The following is a 27,310-nucleotide window of genomic DNA, read 5'->3' as shown; positions in this document are numbered from 1 at the left end:
AAAGAAGCTATCAGTGAAACTGCTTTGTGATGTGTTTATCTCACAGAGCTAAATCTTTCCTTTGATTGAGCAGGTCAGAAACACTCTTTGTGTAGAATCTGCAAATGGACATTTTAGAGCCCATTGAGGCCTATAGGAAAAAACCAAATATCCCACGTTGAAAACTAGAAAGAAGCTACATGTGAGACCACTGTGCAATGTGTGGATTTATCTCACAGAGCTAAACCTTTCTTTTGATTTGGAAGGTTGGAAACACTCTTTTTGTAGAATCTGTGAGGGGACAATTTGGAGCCCACACATCCCCAATCCCTGTTGGACTGAACAAGGGGGGATGAACACAGGAATAAAGACAAGAGAGTACATTTGGAAGAATGGGTCAGGGGCTCCTTGCCTCTAGTGAACAAGGGCTCTGAGCTTTTAGAGCCCTTTTGTTTATTGATTAAAGGAGATAGGGAGAAGGGGGATGGTTGTCAGTCAGCTGCTTGACTTGGTCCTGGCCTGGACAACTGCTTTCTCTAAACAGTAGCCTCCAGATGTTCCAGTATTTAACCTCAAGAAGCATGATGCCAGGGAGTGATTGCACTCAACATACCTTATGGTGGCAGGCACAGATGTGTTTGCCCACATTCTGCATTCCTGACCAACAGTTTTTTGTTTGATAATATAGCCTTCAGTGGAATACTGAGTTGGTCACGACCCACAGGACTTCAGCTCCCTACATTTCTCCCTTTCTGTTTATGTATTAATTGAATAAATGTAAGGCCAGGTTGGGCAGCTCTCATTTTCTGATTGGTGCTCCATCCAATTTTACAGAATGTGAACAGAAAATAGAAACAGAACAGCATTACCCCAAGAACCACGTATGAGTTGTTAATGTGGTGCTTTAGATAGGTCTAAGGATTGAGGCTCTCCAGGCCTTGCTGGAATTCGGTCCAGTCTTCTAAAGAAGGCTGAATCTCTTGAGTTTGCTTATTTAAATCACGAATTTTGTTTGGTAATTCACCAATATCAAAGGTGATATTTAGTGTGGAAGCTCCCTGCAAATAGGTTTTCACCAGGTCCCCTGGATACCCACTTAGATTACGTTCTAAGTTGGTTACACAAATGTGAGTATGATTAAAATGACAGTGCAATTGCTGCTGCAATTGTAAGCTTTGTACTTGTTATCCTAACCATAGAGCCATGGATTTCAATATTACCACTTCAGTTTGTAACTCAGTGTTAATTTTATTCTGAGGTAGCCATGGTTGGTTGGCTGTACACATCCAGTTCTCCATTTACTGAGCTGTTTGAATAGAACTTTGCAAAGTTACAGAGGACATCACAACAGAAGTTATTAGTGTGACGAAGAAAACAATAGCAAAAATAATCATGCTTAAGGCTCTATGGACACAATGAATAAGTTGAGTTAGAAGACGTTTCATGAAGTGCAAAGCAGGGGTGGCAGCCCAAGACTAAGACAGATTAATGGGAAGCCATAGCCCAGGGATGTGACCCCAAATTATCAAAGTAGAGATATTACATGTTTGCAATGTGCTATGATTAATGCAGTGATATAACTGGCAAGATTTACAGGTCAATTGGGTATTGTTTACCTGGAGCTAGTCCTTCTTAGCTGCCAAAAAGACAGAAGGACTAAAAACACGAACTGTAATTTGAGTGGTGATATTCTTTACAAACGTAACATTAAAACTGTGTTGCTTACTATTGCGATTATTGGATAGTATCCCAACCGAGATGCTGCCATTCATAAATGAGAATGCAATGCTGCCTTCCATAAAGTCTCTTGGATTGGTCCTTTCCTCTCTAGATAATGCCACTGAGGAAGAGGTGGGCTAAAGCCTGGTCCATGCCAAGCAGTCTGGGTGGCAGACTGGGATTGGATCCTCTTGTGGTATAAAGAAGAAGCATTAAAAACTTGCCACCAATGCCAGCGAAGTTTGTGCCATGATTTCTGATTTTCATCTTTGCCAAATAGTTGACCTTTAGGTCCCATTTCCACAATGTCCCCAGTTAACATAGATTGTTTTCTAGCCAGTGGGCCAAGACACTGAGTCCACGCCTAGCCCTATTATAGCCCTAGCTTGTCTTCAAGACAAATGAAACATGAAAGTAAGAGCAGAAGTATTTTGATGCAGTAGTGCATGAGATGCTTGAGCTTGCTGAAACACAGAACAAATCAATTTATCTGTTTTATTATTACCTAGAGATAGTGGTCCAGGAAGTTGTATGTGAGAGAGAATATGAGAAATATAAAAAGGAGCTGCATAAGGGTGAATAGCTTGCTGAAGTCCTACAAAGAAATTAAGCAGTACACAGAACAAATCAATTTATCTGTTTTATTATTACCTAGAGATAGTGGTCCAGGAAGTTGTATGTGAGAGAGAATATGAGAAATATAAAAAGGAGCTGCATGAGGGTGAATAGCTTGCTGAAGTCCTACAAAGAAATTAAGCAGTTCTGGCTCTAGGGTACATTTAATTGTAGAAATTTTTATGCAACTGACTACATTTACAACATAAGCTGAATCACAGACAATGTTGATAGTATCTGAAGCTGTGAGCTGTAAAACCTGAATTACTGCAATTAATACTGAGCACTGAGCTGAAACCCCAGAGGTCGTTATTGTTTGAATATGTTTAGGTCCATAAATAGCTGTATGGCCTTTGGAAGGGCCATCAGTAAAATAAGTCAGTAATCACAGGAAGAATGAAAGAATGGACTTTATAAAACTGGAAAGTTTTGTCTGAGGGATAGTGAAAGCAAAAGTTTTTATGGCTGTAGCCAGGAGGCATGCTGTTGCTGAACCATCTGTTCCACAAGTTGCAACTCAGCTCCTGCCTCTTTGGTTAATTGCCACAGGGAATCTAATGAAGAATCTCCTTGCATGTTTTAACCTGTCTTTCCAGCTATTGATATCGGGTTAGGATTTCCTTGTAAGAATTTCCCTAAACCTTTCCCACTCTGATATCCCACGTCCTTCAACATTTTGAATCCTAGGTTATTAAAGTTTTCATTAGTAAGTCTCATATCTCATGCTGTAAGTCTCAATCCCATAAATTGATAGCTATATTTGCAATGTAAGCCTGGAAAGTGCATGACTGTCTCTCCGGACTAAGACAAGGTAAAATCTCAGCGTTCTGTTGAATGCTTTGAACTGCTCCTACTCATACTAGAGGTGTAAAAGTTAGTCTGAGAGGCCATGTTTTGGGCCAATCCTTACTGTATATTACTGATACATCAGCTACTGTGTCCCTAAGCCCATAAAATTTATTTCCTTTAATTTGTACTACACAGGTGGATATATTAGAGGTCATAGGTTGTGTTAGATAGATTTTGCGTGTAGTTGTGCTCCCAAACATTTTATTTCCTCGTTTCTCCTTTCATGGAGAAGGGTGTAATTTTCAAGGAATAAGCAATAATTGAGAAATATATTCTCCCGGTTCAAAAACCCAAAGATCTGTGACATTAAAACTACTTGACTTTCTCCTTCATAATCAGAGACAATTACTCCTGGGACTACAGTGATGTCTTGCAAGTTAATGTGGCTTTTGCCTAAAATTAGTCACATGTATCCTGCTGGTAAATGTCCCCAAATGCCAGTGGGTATTTTTGTAGATTTGTCTCCTCCAACTAACGTAATATTTTCTCTGACTGGGAGATCTAATCCTGCACTTTCTGGTGTTCCTGGGTTGAGGAAATCAATCTACCTCCTGGGGCCCACTGCTGAAATGGGGTTGTGGTCTGAAATGTGAATGCCCTCATTGTTAGAGGGGTTCTGGTCCAGGCCCCCTTCTCATTTCCCAACATGGGTTTGCCATCTTCATGAAATTTTAAGTGGCATTGATTAGCCCTGTTATTTCCGTTGTTACAGTGAGGACAGAGTCCTGGCGTTTTTTCCACTTGGGTGGATGGCAGGGGTCATCGCATTGCAAGGTTCTTTCTGTCTTGAGATCTGGTGACACTCCTTTTTAAAGTTTTTTCACAATTATAACATTTTCCCATTTTAGGGTTTGACCCTTGGCTCTTTTTAGATTTCTCAAGTGCTAAATTAACCATTTCTTGGGCTAACATTGCAGAGCAATGAATCTCAGTTCCTACATCCTGACAAGTTCTGAGAAAACTTCCCAAGTTTTTGTATACCTCATGGGTGCCAGTGCACATTTACAATCCACGTTTGCATTCCCAAAAGCTAAAGATAAAGTTACAATTTCTGCAGCAGTGTTATGAGGAATTTGATGCTTCACCACCTCTTGTAATCTTGCAAGAAAATGTACATAGGGCTCCTGTCACTCTTGCATGCTATGTAAAAAGGATTGTACTGAGACTCCCTCTTCAGGAATTGTGGCCAAGGCACGTTTAGTGGCCTGTGAACACTGCTGATATGCAGTGTCTGGGAGTGGCATCTGAAGTCCCAGGTCTGATTAAGGGCCATTACTTAACAGCATATCCTCTGTAATGTCTCTGTGTCCAGCAGCATGATTCTGTCTAGTCTGGTCTGCACACATTCCTTGCCAATTTAAATTCCATGTCAGGTATGCACTAGCAGACAAACAAATGCAATCCAAATATTTTACATCAAAGGGTCAAAGGTGCATAGCACCAAATTCAGATTCTAGCAATCTTAAAGTGAACGGACTATGTACCCCACTATTAACTACACTAGCTTTTAATTCCTTCAACAACTTAAACTCTAGTGGGGTGTATTCATGAACAAACTGCTATGGATTATTTGGATCAGGCATTATGGAAATATAAAAATACAAGTTTTAAGGGCTCTCCAACTATAGAAGCAGAGCACAAAATTCTTTATATTGTGGTCTATATTTCTGCTACCAAAGGAGACAGTACAGATATTTCTGATATTGAAGGGGTCGGTATAGACCAATTTTTATCCTCCCTTTCTTGTTTTTATATTTTCAATTAATGCTGTGGATGGAACAACAGATTCTTACAGATTTTTAGACTCAGAACACAACTCCTGCTGTCCAGCAGAATAAGAAGGAGATAATGGCAGGAGAGTACAAACTAAACTCCAAGTGGAGAAAACAGAAGGATCAACTTTAAGACCTTTTAGATGAGCCCGTTTTAATCCTTCTCCTGCTCTGTCCCAATTTTCCACATCAAGCGTGCCTGCCTGTGAAAACCATGGGGTATGAGTAAAAATGTCTTGCAGAAGCTTAGTTAGAGTCTGAGAATTAAGTTGAGCGCCAGATTATTTTGACAAAACTTTAAGCTGCTGCACATAACGTTTTACTTCAACAGACAAATTCTGCCCCATGTTACCCTGACTCATAAACTTCCCATTCCCAGTGCTTCTTTAGAGCACTGACCTTATATTAGCTGCCAGCAGACTTCTCCCAGGTTTCCCATCTATCTTGTCAATTTCAGTTTCTCTGCTCCAATAGACCTTCTTTGTTCACATCCTCAGAGTCCCTGTGTTCAAATGCCAATTTAATGCAGACCCAATCACTGTTGGACAGAATGAGAAGGGATGAATGTGGGAATAAAGATAAAGACACGACAGTGTATTTTGAAGCAGGGGTCAGGGGGCTTCTTGCTTCTAGTGAGCAAGGGCTCTGAGCTTTTAGAGCCTTTTGTATTTATTGAGTAAAGGAGACAGAGTGAGGGAGGTGGTTGTCAGTCAGCTGCTTGACTCGGTGCAGGCCTGCATGACTGCATCCTCTGAACAGTAGTCTTTAGATGTTCCAGCATTTAACCTCAAGGAGCACAGCAACATGGAGTGATTGCACTCAGCATACCATCTGGTGGCAGGTTCAGATGTGAGTTGGCCCACATCCTGAATTCATAATAAACAGTTTGCTCTTTGATCATATAGCCTTCAGTGGATTGATGAGTTGGTCATGACCCAAAGGCCTTCAGCTCCCTACAAAACTGCTTTTCAAAGTGTGGATTCATCTCACAGAGTTATACCTTGCTTTTGATTCACCAGGTTGGAAACAACCTTTTTGTTGAATCTGTGAATGGACATTTCAGAGCCCATTGAGGCCTATAAGGAAAAAATAAATATTTCATGAGAAAAAGTAGAAAAAAGCTATCTGTGAAACCATTTTTTGATGTGTGGATTCATCTCATAAATTAAACCTTTCTTTTGATTCACCAAGTTGGAAATGTTCCTTTTGTAGACTCTTCAAAGGAACATTTCAAAGCCCTTTGTGGCTGGCCTATAGGGAAAAACCAAATATCCAGCAATAAAAAGTGTAAAGAAGCTATCTGTGAAACCAGTTTGCAATAGGTGGATTCATCTCACAGACTTAAAACTTTCCATTTATTCAGAAGGTTAGAAACACTGGTTTTGCAGAATCTGAGAGGAGACAAGTTGGAGCCCTTTGAGGCCTATACAAAGGACTGAAAATTCTGTGATAAAAACTAGAAAGAAGTTATCTGTGAAGCTGTTTTGTGATGTGTGGATTCATTTCACAGAGGTAAACCTTTCTTTTGATTAAGCAGGTTGGAAATTCTCTTTTTGTGGTACCTGCAAAGGAACATTTGAGAGCTAATCATGGCCTATAGGGGAAAAAAAATTATCCCACAATAAAAACTAGAAAGAATCTGTCTGTGAAACTACTTTGCAATGTGTGGATTCATCTCAGAGAGTTAAACCTTTCTGTTCCTTCAGGAGATTGGAAATGCTTTGTTTGTAGCATCCGCAAAGGATCATTTCAGAGCCCACAGAGTCCTGTAAAGAAAATCCGAATATTCCACAATAAAAATTAGGAAGAAGCTATCTGTGAAACTGCCTTGCAATGTGTGGATTCATCTCACAGAGATAAACTATTCTTTTGATTCAGCAGCCTGCAAACACTCTTTTTGTAGAATCTGTTAAGGGACATTGGGGAGCCCATTGGGCCCTATAGGGAAAAATCTAATATCCCCCATAAAACTTAGAAAAAAGCTATCTGTGAAACGACTTTGTAATGTGTGGATTCATCTCACAGAGCTAAATTTTTCTTTTGATTCAGTAGGTTGAAACACTCTTCTTGTACAATCTGTGAAGGACAATTCATAGCCCTTTGAGGCTTATTGGGAAAAACAGAATATCCTACATGAAAATTAGACAGAAGGTATCTGTGAAACTACTTTTTGATGTGTGGATTCCTCTCACAGTGTTTAACCTTTCTTCTGGTTCAGCAGGTTGGAAACAATCTTTGCAGAATCTATGAAGGTACGTTACAGAGCTTATGAACGTCTATAGTGAAAAACAAAATATCCTGCAATAAAAACTAGCAAGAAACTATCTGTGATAGTGCTTTGCAACGTGTGGATTCATCTCACAGAGTTATATCTTTCTTTTGATTCAGAATGTTGGAAGCACCTCTTTTTGTAGGATCTATGTAGGGATATTTTGGAGCTTATTGAGGCCTGTATTGAAAAACAAAATACCCCAAGAGAGAAACTAGAAACAAGTTATCAGTGAAACTGCTTTGTGAGGTGTGGATTCATCTCACAGAGCTAAAACTGTCTTTTGATTCAGCAGGTTAGAAGCACTCTTTTTGCAGAATCTGCAAAGGGACATTTCATAAATGATTGAGACCAACATGGTAAAACAAAATATCCCATGAGGAAAACTAGAAAGAAGATATCTGTGAAACTACTTTGCAAAATGTGTATTCATCTCACAGGGTTAAGTCTTTATTTTGATTCAGCAGGTTGGAAGCACTCTCTTTGAAGAATATACACAAAAACATTTCGGAGCCCATTGAGGCCTGTAGTGAAAAATCAAATATCCCATGATAAAAACCAGAAAGAAGATATATGTGAAACTGCTTTGTGATGTGTGGATTCATCTCACAGATTTGGAACTTTCTATTTATTAAGCAGGTTATAAACACTCTTTTTGCAGAATGTACGAAGTGACATTTCAGAGCCGATTGAAGCCTGTGGTAAAAAACGAATATCCCGCAATAAAAACAACAAAGCAACTCTGTGTGAAAGCACTCTGTGATGTGTGGATAAATCTCACAGAGGTAAATGTTTCTATTGACACAGAAGGTAGGAATCACTCTTTTTGTAGAATCTATGAAGGGGCATTTCAGAGCTTACTGAGACTTATAGTGAAAAACTGAATATCTCACAATAGAAACCAGAAAGAAGCTATCTGTGAAATCACTGTGCAATGTGTGAATTCATCTCACAACGTTAAAACTTTTTTTATTCTGCAGATTGGAAACATTCTTTTTCTAGAATCTACAAAGAGACATTTCACAGCCCATTGAGGCTTATAGTGAAAAATTGAAATTCCCAAGACAAAAACTAGCAAGAAGCTATCTGCAGAACTGCTTTGTGATGTCTGAATTCATCTTATAAGAATAAACTTTTATTTTGATTCAGCAGGTTGGAAACACTCTCCTTGTAGAATATACACAAGTACATTTCAGAAACCACTGAGGCCCCTAGTGGAAAACTGAAATATCCTGTGATAAAAAAATAGAAATAAGCTATGTGTGAAGCTGCTTCGGGTTGTGGGGATTCATCTCACATGTTTAAAACTTCCCTTCGATTCAGCAGGTTGGAAACACTTTTTGCAGAATCTACAAAGAAACATTTCAAATTCCATTAAGACCATTAGTGAAAAACTGAATATCCCACAATAAAAACTAGAAAGAAGCTACCTGTGAAAGAACTTTTTGATGTTTGGATTCATTTCACAGAGTTAAAACTTTCTTTAGATTTAGAAGGTTGGAAACACTCTTTTTCTAGAATCTACAAGGGAACATTTCAGAGCCCATTGATGCCTATAGTAAAAAACTGAATATTCCATGATAGAAACTAGAAAGAAGCTGTCAGTAAAACAGGTTTGCCAGGTGTGCATTCATCTTACAGAGCTCAGCAGGTTAGAAATACTTTTCTTGTAGAATCTATGAAGGGACCTTTCAAAGCCGAATGAGACCACATTTTTAAAACGAAATATCCCATGATTAAAACAAGAAAGAAACTATGGGTGAAACTACTTTGTGGTGTGTAGATGCATCTCACAGATTTAAACCATTCTTTTGATTCAGCAACTTGGAAAACTCGTTATGTACAATTTATGAGGGTACATTTAAGACCACATTGAGGTCTACAGTAAAAAACTGAATATCCCATGATAGAAACTAGAAAGAAGCTATAAGTGAAACGGCTTTGTGAGGTATGGATTTACCTCAATGAGCTAAATCTTTCTTTTAATTAAGCAGGTTAGAAACACTTTTTTTGTAGAATCAACAGAGGGACATTTCAATGCAGATTGAGACGAACATTGTAAAACGAAATATCCCACAATAATAACTAGTAAGAAGCTATCTGTGAAACTGCTTTGTGATTTCTGGATGTATCTTACAGAGCTAAACCTTTATTTTTATTCAGCAGGTTGGAAACACTCTTTTTCTAGAATATACAAAGGGACATTTTGGATCCCATTGAGGACTATGGTGAAAAATCAAATATCTTGTGATAAAAACTAGAAAGAAGCTATTTGTGAAACCATTTTGTCATGTGTGGATTCATCCTAAAGAGTTAAATCTTTCTTTTAATTTATTGTGTTGAAACACTCATTTTGTAGAATTTATGAAGGGACACTTAAGAGCCCACTGTGGCCTATAGAGAAAAATGTCCTGAATATTATTTCAAATATCCCAAATATTATTTTGAATATCCCAAAATAAAAACTAGAAAGAAGCTATATATTAAACTACTTTGCAATGTGTGGATTCATCTCACTAAGTTAAACTTTTCTTTTGATTCAGCAGGTTGAAAATGCTCTATGTATAGAATTTTTGAATAGACATTTCAGAGTTCTGTGAGGCCTATAGTGAAATGCTGAATAACCCATGATAAAACCTAGAAAGAAGCTATCTGTGAAACCACTTTGCATGTGTTGATTTAGCTCAGAATAAAACATTCCTTAATTCAGTAGGATGGAAACACTTTTTTTGTAGAATCTTCACAGGGGTATTTTGAGCCTACTGAGGCCTATAGTGAAAAACTGATATCTCATGATAAAAACTAGAAAGAAGCTATCTGTGAAACTGCTTTGTGATGTGTGGATTCAGCTCACAGAGGTAAACCTTTCTTTTGGTTCAGGAGGTTAGAAATCCTCATTTAGTAGAATCTATGAAGGGACATTTCAAAGCCCATTGTGGCCTATAGTGAAAAACTGAATATCCTGCAACAAAAACTAGAAACAAACTTTCTGTTAAACCATTTTATGACATGTGCAATCATTGCACAGAGTTAAAACTCACTTTTGATTCAACAAGTTGGAAACACTCTCTTTGTAGACTCTACTAAGGGATATTTTGGAGCCTATTGAGGTGTATAGTGAAAAACTGAATATCCTATGATAAAAACTAGAAACAAGATATCTGTAAAACCACTTTGCTATGTGTGGATTCATCTTACAGAGTTAAACCATTCTTTTGATTCAGCAGGTTGTAAACATTCTTCTTGTGGAATCTACAAAGGGACATTTCGGAGCCCTTTGAGAACTACAGTGAAAAACAGAATATCATGTGATTAAAAACTACAAACATGCTATCTGCGAAACTGCTTGGTAATGTGTGAGTTCAGCCAACAGAGTTAAACCCTTCTTTGATTCAGCACGTTGGAAACACTTTTATTGTAGAACTTACTAAGTGATATCTTGGAGCCCATTGAAGCCTATAGTGAAAAACTGAATAGCCTGTGATAAAGACTAGAAGGCAGCTATCTGTGAAAACACTTTTCAATGTGTGAATTCATTTCCCAGAGTTAAACCTTTCTTTTGATTCTGCAGGTTGGAAACATTCTTCTTGTAGAATCTACGAGAAATTTTTCAGAGCCTATTGAGGCCTACAGTGAAAAACCGAATATCACACAATACAAACTAGAACAGGCTACCTGTGAAACCGCTATGCCATACTTTGATTTATTTCAGAGTTAAACCTTTCTTTTGATTCAGCAGGTTGGAAACACTCTTTAAGTGCAATCTTTGCAACGGACATATCGAAGCCCCTTGAGGCTTATTGTGAAAAACTGGATATCCCACAATGCAAACTAGAAACAAGGGCAGGCGCTGTGACTCAAGTCTGTAACCCGTAATTGTGGTGCATGTTTGTAATCCCAGCTACTTGGCACGCTGAGGTAGGAGAATTGCTTTAACCCTGGAGGTGAAGTTTTCGGTGAGCAGAGAACACACCATTGCACTCCAGCTGGGGTGGCAAGAGCAAAACTCCATCTCCAAAAAAAAAAAAAAGAAAGAAAGAAAGGAAAAAAAGAAATCTAGAAACGAGCTATCTGTGAAGAATTTGTGTGATGTGTGGATTCATCTCACAGAGGTGACCTTTATTTTGATTGAGCAGGTTTGAATCACTGTTTTACTAGAGCCTAGAAAGGGACATTTCAGAGCCCACTGAAGTCTATTGTGAAAAAATGAATAGCCTGAGATAAAAACAAGAAACAATCTATTTGTAAAACTGCATTGCACTGTGTGGACTCATCTCAAAGGTAAACCTTTTTTTTGATTTAGCAGGCTGGAACACCTTTTTGTAGAATCTATGAAGAGACATTTCCAAGCCCATTAAGGCCTTGGTGAAAAGCTGAATATCTGGAGATAAAAACTAGAAAAAAGCTATCTGTGAAACTTCTTTTTTTTTTTCTTATACTTTAAGTTTTAGGGTACATGTGCACAGTGTGCAGGTTAGTTACATGGGCCATGCTGGTGTGCTGCATCCATTAACTCGTCATTTAGCATTAGGTATATCCCCTAATGCTATCCCTCCCCTGTCCCTCCACCCCAAAACCGTCCCCAGAGTGTGATGTTAACTTTGCTGTGTCCATGTGTTCTCATTGTTCAATTCCCAACTATGAGTGAGAACAAGCGGTATTTGGTTTTTTGTCCTTGTGATAGTTTACTGAGAATGATGATTTCCAATTTCATCCATGTCCCTACAAAGGACATGAACTCATCATTTTTTATGGCTGCATAGTATTCCATGGTGTATATATGCCACATTTTCTTAATCCAGTCCATCATTGTTGGACATTTGGGTTGGTTCCAAGTCTTTCTTACTGTGAATAGTGCTGCAATAAACATACGTGTGCCTGTGTCTTTATAGCAGTATGATTTATACTCCTTTGGTTATATACCCAGTAATGGGATGGCTGGGTCAAATAGTATTTCTAGTTCTAGATCCCTGAGGAATCTCCACACTGACTTCCACAATGGTTGAACTAGTTTACAGTCCCACCAACTGTGTAAAAGTGTTCCTATTTCTCCACATCCTCTCCAGCACCTGTTGTTTCCTGACTTTTTAATGATTGCCATTCTAACTGGTGTGAGATGGTATCTCATTGTGGTTTTGATTTGCATTTCTCTGATAGCCAGTGATGATGAGCATTTTTTCATGTGTCTCTTGGCTGCATAAATGTCTTCTTTTGAGAAGTGTCTGTTCATATCTTTTGCCTACTTTTTGGTGGGGATGTTTGTTTTTTTCTTGTAAATTTGTTTGAGTTCGTTGTAGATTCTGGATATTAGCCCTTTGACAGACGAGTAGGTTACGAAAATTTTCTCCCATTTTGTAGGTTGCCTGCTGATCCTGAGGGCAGTTTCTTTTGCTGTGCAAAAGTTCTTTAGTTCAATTAGATCCCATTTGTCAATTTTGGCTTTTGTTTCCATTGCTTTTGGTGTTTTAGACATGAAGTTCTTGCCCATGCCTATGTCCTGAATGGTAATGCCTAGGTTTTCTTCTAGGGTTTTTATGGTTTAGGTATAACGTTTAAGTCTTTAATACATTTTGAATTAATTTTTGTATAAGCTGTAAGGAAGGGATCCATTTTCAGCTTTCTACGTACAGCTATCCAGTTTTCCCAGCACCACTTATTAAACAGGGAATCCTTTCCCCATTGCTTGTTTTTCTCAGGTTTGTCAAAGATCAGATAGTTGTAGATATGTGGTGTTATTACTGAGGACTCTGTTTTGTTCCATTGATCTATGTCTCTGTTTTGGTACCAGTACCATGCTGTTTTGGTGACTGTAGCCTTGTAGTATAGTTTGAAGTCAGGTAGCGTGATGCCTCTAACTTTGTTCTTTTGTCTTAGGATTGACTTGGTGATGCGGACTCTTTTTTCATTCCATATGAACTTTAAAGTAGTTTTTTCCAATTCTGTGAAGAAAGTCATTGGTAGCTTGATGGGGATGGCATTGAATCATAAATTACCTTGGGTAGTATGGCCATTTTCACGATATTGATTCTTCCTACCCATGAGCATGGAAAGTACTTCCGTTTGTTTGTATCCTCTTTTATTTCATTGAGCAGTGGTTTGTAGTTCTCTTTGAAGAGGTCCTTCACGTCCCTTATAAGTTGGATTCCTAAGTATTTTATTCTTTTTTAAGCAATTGTGAAAGCGAGTTCACTCATGATTTGGCTCTCTGTTTGTCTGTTATTGATGTATAAGAATGCTTGTGATTTTTGCACATTGATTTTATATCCTGAGACTTTGCTGAAGTTGCTTATCAGCTTAAGGAGATTTTGGGCTGAGATGATGGGGTTTTCTAGATATACAATCATGACGTCTGCAAACAGGGATAATTTGAATTCCTCTTTTCCTAATTGAGTGCTCTTTATTTCCTTCTCCTGCCTAATTGTCCTGGCCAGAACTTCCAACACTATGTTGAATAAGAGTGGTGAGAGAGGGCTTCCCTGTCTTGTGCCAGTTTTCAAAGGGAATGCTTCCAGTTTTTGCCCATTCAGTATGATATTGGCTGTGGGTTTAACATAGATAGCTCTTATTATTTTGAGATATGTCCCATCAATACCTAATTTATTGAGAGTTTTTAGCATGAAGGTAGTTGAATTATGTCAAAGTCCTTTTCTGCATCCATTGAGATAATCATGTGGTTTATGTCTTTGGTTCTGTTTATATGCTGGATTACATTTATTGATTTGTGTATATTGAACCCACATTACATCCCATGGATGAAGCCCACTTGATCATAGTGGATATGCTTTTTGATGTGCTGCTGGATTCGGTTTGCCAGTATTTTATTGAGGATTTTTGCATCAATGTTCATCAAGGATATTGGTCTAAAATTCTCTGTTTTAGTTGTGTCTCTGCCCGGCTTTGGTATCAGGATGATGCTGGCCTCATAAAATGAGTTATGGAGGATTCCCTCTTTTTCTATTGATTGGAATAGTTTCAGAAGGAATGGTACCAGTTTCTCCTTGTACCTCTGGTAGAATTCGGCTGTGAATCCATCTGGTCCTGGGCTCTTTTTCGTTGGTAAGCTATTGATTATTGCCACAATTTCAGATCCTGTTATTGGTCTATTCAGAGATTCAACTTCTTCCTGGTTTAGTCTTGGGAGAGTGTATGTTTTGCGGAATTTATCCATTTCTTCTAGATTTTCTAGTTTATTTGCATAGAGGTGTTTGTAGTCTTCTCTGATGGTAGTTTGTATTTCTGTGGGATCAGTGGTGATATCCCCTTTATCATTTTTTATTGAGACTATTTGTTTCTTCTCTCTTTTTTTCTTTGTTAATCTTGCTACCTTTCTATCAATTTTTTTGATCCTTTCAAAAAACCAGTTCCTGGATTCATTAATTTTTTGAAGGGTATTTTTTTGGTCTCTATTTCATTCAGTTTGGCTCTGATTTTAGTTATTTCTTGCCTTCTGCTAGCTTTTGAATGTGTTTGCTCTTGCTTCTCTAGTTCGTTTAATTGTGATGTTAGGGTGTCAATTTTGGATCTTTCCTGCTTTCTCTTGTGGGCATTTAGTGCTATAAATTTCTCTCTACACACTGCTTTGAATGTGTCCCAGAGATTCTGGTATGTCATGCCTTTTTTCTCATTGGTTTCAAAGAACATCTTTATTTCTGCCTTCATTTTGTTATGTACCAGTAGTCATTCAAGAGCAGGTTGCTCAGTTTCCATGTAGTTGTGCGGTTTTGAGTGAGTTTCTTAATCCTGAGTTCTAGTTTGATTGCACTGTGGTCTGAGAGAGAGTTTGTTATAATTTCTGTTCTTTTACATTTGCTGAGGAGTGCTTTACTTCCAACTATGTGGTCGATTTTGGAATAGGTGTGGTGTGGTGCTGATAAAAATGTATATTCTGTTCATTTGGGGTGGAGAGTTCTGTAGATGTCTATTAGGTCCACTTGGTGCAGAGCTGAGTTCAATTCCTGGGTATCCTTGTTAACTTTCTGTCTCCTTAATCTGTCTAATGTTGACAGTAGGGTGTTAAAGTCTCCCATTATTATTGTGTGGGAGTCTAAGTCTCTTTGTAAGTCACTCAGGACTTGCTTTATGAATCTGGGTTCTCCTTTATTGGGTGTATATATATTTAGGATAGTTAGCTCTTCTTGTTGAATTGATCCCTTTACCATTATGTAATGGCCTTCTTTGTCTCTTTTGATCTTTGTTGGTTTAAAGTCTGTTTTATCAGAGACTAGGATTGCAACCCCTGCCTTTTTTTGTTTTCCATTTGCTTGGTAGATCTTCCTCCATCCCTTTATTTTGAGCCTATGTGAGTCTCTGCACGTGTGATTGGTTTCCTGAATACAGCACACTGATGGGTCTTGAGTCTTTATCCAATTTGCCAGTCTGTGTCCTTTAATTGGAGTATTTAGTCCATTTACATTTAAAGTTAATATTGGTATGTGTGAATTTGATTCTGTCATTATGATGTTAGCTGTTTATTTTGCTCGTTAGTTGATGCAGTTTCTTCCTAGTCTCAATGATCTTTAAATTTTAGCATGATTTTGCAGCGGCTGGTACCGGTTGTGCCTTTCCATGTTTAGCGCTTCCTTCAGGAGCTCTTTTAGGGCAGGCCTGGTGGTGACAAAATCTCTCAGCATTTGCTTGTCTGTAATGTATTTTATTTCTCCTTCACTTATGAAGCTTAGTTTGGCTGGATATGAAATTCTGGTTTGAAAATTCTTTTCTTTAAGAATGTTGAATATTGGCCCCCACTCTCTTCTGGCTTGTAGAGTTTCTGCCGAGAGATCTGCTGTTAGTCTCATGGGCTTCCCTTTGTGGGTAACTGACATTTCTCTCTGGCTGCCCTTAAGATTTTTTCCTTCATTTCAACTTTGGTGAATCTGACAATTATGTGTCTTGGAGTGGCTCTTCTCGAGGATTATCTTTGTGGTGCTCTCTGTATTTTCTGAATCTGAATGTTGGCCTGCCTTGCTAGATTGGGGAAGTTCTCCTAGATGTTATCCTGCAGAGTGTTTTCCAACTTGGTTCCATTCTCCCCGTCACTTTGAGGTACACCAATCAGACACGGATTTGGTCTTTTCACATAGTCCCATATTTCTTGGAGGCTTTGTTCATTTCATTTTATTTTTTTTCCTGTAAACTTCCCTTCTCTCTTCATTTCATTCATTTCATCTTCCATCACTGATACCCTTTCTTCCAGTTGATTGCATTGGCTCCTCAGGCTTCTGCATTCTTCACGTAGTTCTCGAGCCTTGGCTTTCAGCTCCATCAGCTCCTTTAAGTACTTCTCTGTATTGCTTATTCTAGTTGTACATTCGTCTAAAGTTTTTCAAAGTTTTCTACTTCTTTGCGTTTGGTTTGAATTTCCTCCTGTATCTCAGAGTAGTTTGATCGTCTGAAGCCTTCTTCTCTCAACTAGTGAAAGTCATTCTCCGTCCACCTTTGTTCCATTGCTGGTGAGGAACTCTGTTCTTTTGGAGGAGGAGAGACACTCTGCTTTTTAGAGTTTCCAGTTTTTCTGCTGTTTTTTCCCTATCTTTGTGGTTTTATCAACTTTTCTTCTTGGATGATGGTAATGTACAGATGGGTGTTTGGTGTGGATGTCCTTTCTGTTTGTTAGTTTTCCTTCTAACAGACAGGACCCTCAGCTGCAAGTCTGTAGGAGTTTGCTAGAGGTCCACTCCAGACCCTGTCTTCCTGGGTGTCAACAGCGGTGTCCGCAGAACCACTGAATTTCGTGATCCGTGAATGCTGCTGTCTGATCGTTCCTCTGGAAGTTTTGTCTCAGAGGAGTACCTGGCTGTGTGAGGTGTCAGTCTGCCCCTACTGGGGGGGTGCCTCCCTGTTAGGCTGCTTGGGGTTCAGGGGTCAGAGACCCACTTGGGCAGTGCCCATTCTCAGATCTCCAGCTGCTTGCTGGGAGAACCACTTCTCTCCTCAAAGCTGTCAGACAGGGACATTTAAGTCTGCAGAGGTTACTGCTGTCTTTTTGTTTGTCTGTGCCCTGCCCCCAGAGGTGGAGCCTACAGAGGCAGGCAGGCCTCCTTGAGCTGTGGTGGGCTCCACCCAGTTTGAGCTTCCCAGTTGCTTTGTTTACCTAAGCAAGCCTGGGCAATGGCGGCGCCCCTCCCCCAGCCTCGCTGCCACCTTGCAGTTTGATCTCAGACTGCTGTGCTAGCAATCAGCGAGACTCCGTGGTTGTAGGTCCCTCTGAGCCAGGTGCGGGCTATAATCTCCTGGTTCACCATTTCCTAAGCCCATTGGAAAAGTGCAGTATTCGGGTGGGAGTGGCCCGATTTTCCTAGTGCCTTCTGTCACCCCTTTCTTTGACTAGGAAAGGAAACTCCCTGACCCCTTGCGCTTCCCGAGTGAGGCAATGCCTCACCCTGCTTCGGCTGGTGCATGGTGCACTGCACCCACTGTCCTGCACACACTGTCTGGCACTCCCTAGTGAGATGAACCCGGTACCTCAGATGGAAATGCAGAAATCACCCATCTTCTTCATCGCTCGTGCTGGGAGCTGTAGACCAGAGCTGTTCCCATTAGGCCATCTTGGCTCCTCCCCCGATCTGTGAAACTTCTTTGGGAGGTGTGGATTCATCTCACAGAGTTAATCCTTTCTTTTGATTTTGCAGGTTGGGAACACTCTTTTTTTCAGAATCTACGAAGGGACATTTCAGAGCCCATTGAGGTCTATAGTGAAAAACTGAATATCCTACAATAGTAACTATAAAGAAGCTATCTGTGAAATTGCTTTGCAATGGGTTCATTCATTTCAGAGAGGTAAACTTTTTGTTGATTCTGCAGGTTGGAAACACTATTTATGTGGAATCCACGAAGGGACATTTTGGAGCCTATTAAGGCCTATAGTGAAAAACAGAATATCTCGTGTTAAAAACAAGAAACAAGCTATCTGTGATACCACTTAAAGATGTGTGGATTAATCTCACAGAGGTAACCTTTCCTTTGATAAGTAGGTTGGAAAAATTCTTTTTGCAGAATCTGCAAAGGGACATTTTGGAGTCCATTAAGGCCTATAGGGAAAAACAGAAATTTCCACAATAAAAAATATGAACAAGTTATCTGTGAAACTGCTTTGTGATGTGTGGATTCATCTTACAGAGTTAAATCTTTCTTTAGATTCAGAAGGATGAAAACATACTTTTTGTATAATCTATAAAGTGACATTTTGTAGTCCATTAAGGCCTATAGAGAAAAACAGAAATTTCCACAATGAAAAATATGAACAAGTTATCTGTGAAACTGCTTTGTGATGTGTGGATTCATCTTACAGAGTTAAACCTTTCTTTAGATTCAGCAGGATGAAAGCACTCTTTTTGTATACTCTATAAAGGGACATTTCGGAGCCTATTGAGGCCTATAGTGAAAAACCGAAAATCCCACAATATTAGTCTGATGAGCTTCCGTTTGTGAGTGGCTCAAGTTTCTCCCTGGCTGTCCTTAACATTTTTTGCTTCATTTCAACCTTGGTGAATCTGATGATTATAGGTCTTGGGGTTGCTCTTCTCAAAGAATATCTTTGTGGTGTTCTCTGTATTTCCTGAATTTGAAGGTTGTCCTGTCTTGCTAGGTTGGTGAAGTTCTTCTGGATAATATCCTGAACAGTGTTTTCCAGCTTGGTTCCATTCTCCCCATCACTTTCAGGTACACCAATCAAACCTAGATTTGGTGTTTTCACATATTCCCATATTTCTTGGAAGCTTTATTCTTTTCTTTTTACTCTTCTTTCTCTAATCTTGTCTTCTCACTTTATTTCATTAAAATGATTTTCAACCTCTGATATTTTTTCTTCTGCTTGATTGATTTGGCTATTGATACTTGTGTATCAAAATTCTTGTGCTGTGTTTTTCAGCTCCATTAAGTTATTTATTTTCTTCTCTAAACTGGTTATTATAGTTAACAATTCATGTAACCTTTCTTCAATGTTCTTAGTTTCCTTTCATTGGGTTAGAACATGCTCCTTTAGCTCAGAGGAGTTTGTTATTACCCACCTGCTGAAGCCTACTTCTGTCAATTCATCAGATTATTCTCTGTCCAGTTTTGGTTGAGAAGTTGTGATTTCTTTTTTGGAGGAAGGATGGAGTCTCTCTCTGTCATGCAGGCTGGAGTCCAGTGGTACAGTCTTGCCTCACTGCAACCTCTGTCCCCAGGGTTCAAGCAATTCTCCTACCTCAGCTTCCCAAGGTAAGCTAAGATTACAGGCGTGCTCCACCATGTCCTGGTAATTTATTGTATTTTTATTAGAAACGGGCTTTCACCATGCTGGCCAGGCTGGTCTCAAACTCCTGACCTTTTGTTTCACCCATCTCGGCCTCCAAAAGTGCTGGGATCACAGGTGTGAACCACTATGCCTGGTCTATTTTTTAATATAAGATCAAAGAAGAATCAGACCCAGTCATGATAGTGGCGATTCCCTAGACAACAAGGAAAGGAGGGACTTGGAGATATGGACACGGGCAGGAGAGAAGTCACAGTTGTCCTGGGCTGTGCACAGATGGCCTGAGATTCCTTCCTCCTTGAAGTCTTGGTTTTCAGAATAACAGTGACCGCTAGGTGATGCCTGACGTCTGCCAATGAGAGTGTCAGCCCAGAATGAATTGGGATCACCAGGAGCGGGAGGGAGGAGGGGAAGAATGGAGGCCCCCACAGCACAGTGTGTAGCTGTACCCTCCCAGGCAGTCCCCACAAATAATCGACCAGGGCCCCTGGGGAACATAGCCTAAGTCCCCACCCATCAGATCATCTGGAACTTCTGGAGACAAGATACCAACTGGAAATTCTCTCAGTCAAGGTCCAAACCTAAAAGAACCACTGGAACACCCACCACGAGTAAGACAACTTTTAAAAGAATTGTTTCTGTGTTTGGGGTGCATCCGTGTATTTCTGTATAACAAAAATACTTACTGTAAATGTTACCATTTTTTTACTCCTTAAGTGTACAGTCCTGTGATAGACATATTAGGGTACTCATCAGCTCAGGGTCCATGAGGCCAGAAACTGGCATCCTAAATTTCTATTGAGAATAAATTTAAACAAGCCAGCCAAACACTCTGCAGTGAAACTCTCATAAAGACAAGCGACTAAGAAAAACAAAACAAAAACCAATGCTGTCAAGAGCAGTGGCTCACATCTGTCATCTTCGCACTTTGGGAGTCTGAGGGTGGGTGAATCACTTGATCCCAGGCAACCGAATACAGCCTTGGCAACATGGTGAAATCTTGTCTCTACAAAAATAGAAAAATTAGCTTGTTTCATAACCTGGACACAAAATTTAATAAATAAATAAATTAAAATTTAAAATTAAAAAAATTTAAATGCAGTATTCTGTTATTTTTGCTTTCTACCATGAGAAGGACATAATATAGCTGTTGTCTGTCTGTCCATCTATTTGTGACAGGGTTTCACTCTGTCACCCAGGCTGGAGTGCAATGACATTATTATGGCTGATTGAAGCATCAACTTCCCCAGGGTTAGATAATTCTCCCACTTTGGCCTCCTGAGTAGCTGGGACCACAGGCTCACACCTCGGGTTTCGGTCATGTTGGCCAAGACTGGTCTCAAGCTCCTGAAATCAAGTGATCCTACCATCTCGGCCTCCCAAAGTGTTGGGGTTGCAGGCATGAGACACTGCACCTGGCCTGGCTTAATACATCTGGTCTCACTAGGTCTTGACCACATGCCCATGAAAACACATCAAGAGAGAGTCAACAAGAGACTTTCAGCATTCTTCTCTGAAAGCAGTGAGATGGATGGCTGCTGAGTTTGTCCCGTGCTGCTGTGGTTTTCATTGGCCACATGTAGAGAATGGATTTCCAATGTTTCTGGATAGGCGTGAGCCACAGTCATTTGGGGCATTCTAGCATGGGATGGGTCTTCTGACAGCACCTTAAGGGTCAGTAAGGGCCAGGATCTGCCAAAGCCCATGTTCCAGGATGGGGACGATGGAACACAAGGTATAGGGAGCCATCGGTCTGCATTGAGCTCTAGCCCTTGGCCCCATCGTGCAGACCAAGTCAGAAGGAACAGTCCCTCATCCTACATGCCACATACCTCCACTGAACTTGAAAGCAGAACCGTTTTCCAAACATGTACTGACTCTCGGTTTTATATGGATGACAAGGGGCCCAGCTTTCCTGATTCAGTAGGATAAAGAAGTCATTCTGTGGCATAGAATGAGGTGTGGCTCGAATCTAGAATCTCCAGTTAAAACCAATGAAGGTGGCTGGGGGTGATGCCTCACATCTGTCATGCCAGCACTTTGGGAGGCAGAGGCAGGCAGATCACGAAGTCAGGATTGCGAGACCAGCCTGGCAAACATGGTGAAACCTCATCTCTACTAAAAATACAAAAATTAGTTGGGCATGGTTGTGTGCACCTGTAATCCCAGCTACTGAAGGCTGAAGCAGGAGAATTCTTGGATCCAGGGATGCAGAGGTTGCAGTCAACCCAGATAGTGCCACTGCACTCCAGCCTGGGCAACAGAGTGAGAGACTTAGTCTCAAAAAAAAAAAAAGACTGAACTACTCCCCCGCCTTCCTTTCCTTTTCCCCCTTCAGAACCTACAGTGATTAACAGTTTCTCATCCCTTAAGAGGCAGAATATATTCCATGGGGCTAACTGTGGCTTTCTTCCATTGCCACTGAACATCCCCCACAAGGCTAGAAACCCCCTGACTCAGGTTGAGGAGGTTGTGTTTGGTTTTATTTCTCTCTCTCTCTTTCTCAACTTTCATTTCTTATTCAAGCATACGTGTGGAAGTTTGTTATGTAGGTAAACTTCTGACAGGGGATTCAATGTGCAGATTATTTCATAACCCGGGTACTCAGCACAGTACCCGATAGTTTTCATGTTTTTATCTGAACCTGTCTCTCCTCCCACTCCTCCTACCTCAGGTAGGCCCCCGTGTCTGTCGTCCCCCTCTTTTTACCCACATGTTCTCATTATTTAGCTCCCACTTATAGATGAGAACATGCCATATGTAGTTTATTGTTGGTTTAATCTTCAGTGATGTTGGTGAAGGAGGCATGACACTAAATCGACCCTTCAGACACTCCCCTTCCTCCTCACCCCAAACTCCCCTCTCCACACACACCCTTTACCCTACACCCCCTACTCAATCCCAAGAAAGGAAGAAAGACAGAAAGTAAAGTAAAAGGTCAGCCTCCAAGGCAGTGGAGGCAGGAGATCTTGAAGGTTGAGTAAGTGGTGGCGGCTGGGGGATATCGTGGCCTAGCTAGCAAAGGTGGGGGACTGACTTTGCAGCCCCACCACATCCCCCAATCCCCAGCAACAGCCAGTCTTCCGGTGGGGTGGCGCCTGCCAAAGCTGAGTGGAGAGAAGCCTGAGGCCATGGAAGTCATCAGCTCAGACTCCAGGAAGGGAACAAGCCTTGTGCATTTGAATGGGGCTTTGGAAGCGGTGCTGTGGCTTCCGGGTTTCCAAAGTGATGTGCCTCACCTGGCACAGAGCAAAACTCCGTCTAAAAAAAAAAAAAAAAATGCCAAAAGAAAACAAAAAATTGCACAGGAGTCGTGGTTGTGAATCATTGCCTGGAAGCCAGGCACAGTGGCTCACGCCTGCCATCCCAGAACTTTGAGATGCTGGGTCAGGAGGACTGCAACAAAGTAATGAGACCCTATCGGTAGAAAACAATTTTAAATGATCTGGGCATAGTGACACATGTCTGTGGTCCCAGGTATTATGCTCAGGAGGCTGAGGCAAAAGGATTGCTTGAGCTAAGGAGTGTCCAGGCTGCAGAGAATGAGCTATGATGGCACCACTGCACTCCAGCTGGGGTGACATAGTGAGACGCTGTCTCTAAATCAATCAATCAATCAAATAACTGGAAGGATCTCTCTATTTCTTAATTTCAATGGATGTCTCTTTAGACCAGGCAGGCATGGTGGCTCACCCCAGTAATCTCAGCACTTTGGGAGGCCAAGGCAGGAGCATTAAAAAAAGAAAGAAAAAGAAAACAATGGGGGGAGGCGTATCTTCTTGACTGGTGACTAAAAGTACATAAACCCAACAAGGAAGGAACGTGTATAGGATTCGGTAAATACATCTTGTTTTCTTAAATTACCGTACAGTGTAGTGATCTTAAAGATGATTGGGGCCAGGGACGGTGGCTCACGCTTGTATCCCCAGGACTTTGGGAGGCTGAGGCAGGTGGTTCTTGAGGTCAGGAGTTCGAGACCGGCCTGGCCAGGATGATGAAACCCCATCTCTACTAAAAGTACAAAAATTAACTGGGCTCGGTGGCGGGAGCCTGTAATCCCCGCTACTCAGAAGGCTGAGACAGAAGAATCATTTGAAACTGAGAGGCAGAGGTTGCAGTATGCAGAAATCGCAGTCGCTGCACTCTAGCCTGCACAACAGAGTGAGACTTTGCCTCCAAAAAATGAAGTAAAAAAATAAATAAATAAAGTTAGTGGACCAGCCTGGCCAACAGGGTGAAACCCTGTTCGTCTCCACTAATAATACGAATATCAGCCGAGCATGGTGGTGTTTGCCTGTGGTCCCAGTCACTCAGGGAAGCCGAGGAAGGAGAATCACTTGAGCCTGGGTGGCAGAGGTAGTAGTGGGCTGAATTCGCGCCACGGCACTCCGACCTGGGTGACAGAGTGAGACCCTGTCTCAAAAAAAAAAAGAAAGATGAGGCTGGGCATGGTGGCTCATGCCTGTAATCCCAGCGCTTTGGGAGGCCGAGGCAGGTGGATCACGATTTCAGGAGTTCGAGACTAGCCTGGCCAATATGGGGAAACCCCTTCTCTACTAAAAATACAAAAATTAGCTGGCAGTGGAGGTGCACGCCTGTAGTCCCAGCTGCTCGTGCGGCAGAGGCAGGAGAATCGCTTGAACCCAGGAGGCAGAGGTTGCAGTAAGCTGAGATTGCACTACTGCACTCCAGCCTGGATGACAGAGGGAGACTCGGTCTCAAAAAAAGAAGAAAGAAAGAAAGAAAGAAAGAGAGAAAGAAAGAAAGAAAGAGAGAAAGAAAGAAAGAAAGAGAGAAAGAAAGAGAGAAAGAAAGAAAGAAAGAAAGAAAGAAAGAAAGAAAGAAAGAGAGAAAGAAAGAGAGAAAGAAAGAAAGAAAGAAAGAAAGAAAGAAAGAAAGAAAGAAAGAGAGAGAGAGAGAAAGAAAGAAAGAAAGGAAGGAAGGAAGGAAGAAAGGAAGAAAGAAGAAAGAAAAAGAAAGAAAGAGAAAGAAAGAAAAAAGAAAGAAAAAGAAAGAAAGAAAGAAAGAAAGAAAAAGAAAGAAAGAAAGAAAGAAAGAGAGAGAAAGAAAGGAAGAAGGAAAATATAGATCTGAGTTGACAAATGGGCAGATCCAGTATGAGCTGCACATGGGATGATGGAGAAGTTTAGATTGCAGTTTTCTTTTTTTTTTTTTCCATTTTCTTTCCTTCTTTTCTTTTTGTTTTTTTTCTTTGAAGGAGTCATGCTCTGTCACCAGGCTGGAGTGCTGTGGTGTGATCTTGGCTCACTGCAATCTCCGTTTCCCTGGTTCAAGCGATTCTCCTGCCTCAGCCTCCTGAGTAGCTGGGATTACAGGTACATGCCACCACACCCAGTTAACTTTTGTATTTTTAGTAGAGAGGGATTTTCACCTTGTTGGCCAGGATGGTCTTGATTTCCTCACTTCATGATCCTCCCACCTCGGCCACCCAAAGTGCTGGGATTACAGGCATGAACCATCGTGTCCAGCCAGATTGCTGTATTCCTGCTTGGTAGGTGTAGCCTTGCCATTGTATAAAATTGACCCCGTGGCCAGTAGCCCTTTCATTAATTATCAGTAAAGGTAGAGCATCTATACATAGTACATTGCACACTGGCTTCCTTGGTTCTCTTTCTTCCTTTCCTTTCCTTTTCTTTCCTTTCTTTTCCTTTCCTTCTTTCATTAGCACAGGATTACCCAGGTTAGACTGGGTCATGGCTGAGTGCAGCCTCGACCTTTCAGGCCTCAAGTGATCTTCTTCTTATCTCAGCCTCCCGAGTAGCTGGGACTACTGGCATGCACCACCACGCCCAGCTCACATTTTATTATTATTATTAGTAGTAGTAGTAGTAGTAGTAGTATTTTGAGAAACAGTCTCTCTCTGTCACCTAGGCTGGAGTGCTGTGGTGCATCTCAGGTAACTGCAACCTCCAACCCCTTGGTCCAAGTGACCTGCCTCCCCCAGCCTACTGGGTTTTTGTCATGTTGGCATGACTGGTCTCAAACTCCTGGCCTTCAGTTGATCCACACGCCTTGACCTCCCAATGTGCTGGTATTACAGTCAGGAGCCACTGCACATGATGAATTTTATTTATTCTACCTCATATATACCCAAGGAAATTTTTTGGAAGTCAATGTTAGCATAGTACCCATTGTGCATATTTCAGGGCTGGGGAGACCTGAAACACACAATGACTTTTATATGGTCACAGAAATGAAAAGAAAACAAATGCTCTAACCCAGCTCTTTTCCTTCAAACCTGAGGAACAGGCTGCTTTTAGATGTTTTCAGGAGGTAAGGGGCTTATATTTGCATAATTGTGTACAGGTGGAGAGTTGACATGGGAGAGGAGGGTGAGTAAACAGCAGCTGTGCAGGGCCCTTGCATAGATTTATGGAAGAAAAGGGATCAGGGGATTAAACGTTGAAGAATTAACACACTTCTGTTGTGACAGAACCTGAGAGAATTTAGAACTTTGAAAACCAGACACTCACATTCTAGAGACAGCCCTGTACCTAGCTCATTTCATGAGCGATGCTTAAGACAGAACTATGTTCTCATTGTATGGTGACATTCCTAAGCTGTTGCCTTAGAAAGAAGGCTCAAAGCAAGAGCCTTTTCTAATAATATAGACATTGGGTCAGCCCGCATCCTTGATGCCTCTGTCCATTTGACAAGAGGCACACACAGGTAACACAGTGTAGCCTAGGGCAGGTCTGTCCATGCTAAGCCTCTCTTGTCATCTAACCTGGGCAACCAACCTGGCCCATTATAACTATGTGTTGCAGGGGGAGCAGGAAAGGAGGGGCCTCTTCTTGACAGGAGCATGTTGTCAGACGTTGGAACCCTGGTGGATCTGCCTGTCATGTTCACACCCAGGTCATAGCTGGTAGAACAACAACTTGAGTGTTGGGGACAAAGTTTGTTGACTCAGATGTGACTCCAAAGACCTTAAGCTGTTCTCTGGTTTCCTCACTGTCTGGGGGTCTATGCAGATGCTCCTATGTGCCTGATCTGGGGAGCAGAATTTCTAATGGGAATGTCACCTTGAGGTAAAAACAAGGCAGACCATTAACTTTTTTTTTTTTTGTCTTGGCTGATGGGCACTGTCTTTATGGAGCTGCATTAAAATCAATGAGCAGCTGAGTCTACAGCTCCCAGCATGAGTGATGCAGAAGATGGGAGATTTCTGCATTTCCAACTGAGGTACTGGGTTCATCTCACTGGGGAGTGTCAGAGAGTGGGTGCAGGACATTGGGCACAGTGCACCAAGCATGAGTCAAAGATTGGTGAGACATCACCTCATCTGGGAAGCACAAGGGGTAAGGGCATTCCCTTTCCTAGTCAAAGAAAGGGGTGACAGACAGCACCGGGAAAATAGGGTCACTCCCACCCTAATACTACACTTTTCCAATGGTCTTAGCAAATAGCATACCAGGAGATTATAACTCCTGCCTGGCTTGGAGGGTCCTATGCCCACAGACCCTCACTGATTGCTAGCACAGCAGTCTGAGATCAAACTGCAAGACAGCAGCAAGGCTGGGGGAGGGGAGCCCACAATTGCCCAGGCTTGAGTAGGTAAACAAAGTGGTCAGGAAGCTCGAACTGGGTGGAGCCCACTACACCTCAAGGAGGCCTGCATACCTCCTTAGACACCACCTCTGGGGGAAGGGCATAGCCAAACAAAAGGCAGCAGAAACCTCTGCAGACTTAAATGTCCCTGACTGACAGCTTTGAAGAAAGTAGTGGTTCTCCCAGCACACAGCTGGAGATCTGAGAATGGACAGACTGCCTCCTCAAGTGGGTCCCTGACTCCTGAGTAGCCTAACTGGGAGGCACACCCCAGTACGGGCAGACTGACACCTCACACAGCCG

This window comes from Pongo abelii, chromosome 8 (assembly GCF_028885655.2).
Source record: "Pongo abelii isolate AG06213 chromosome 8, NHGRI_mPonAbe1-v2.0_pri, whole genome shotgun sequence".
NCBI lineage: Eukaryota > Metazoa > Chordata > Mammalia > Primates > Hominidae > Pongo > Pongo abelii.
The sequence above is the reverse complement of the archived record's forward strand: the minus strand, read 5'-3'. Positions refer to the sequence as shown.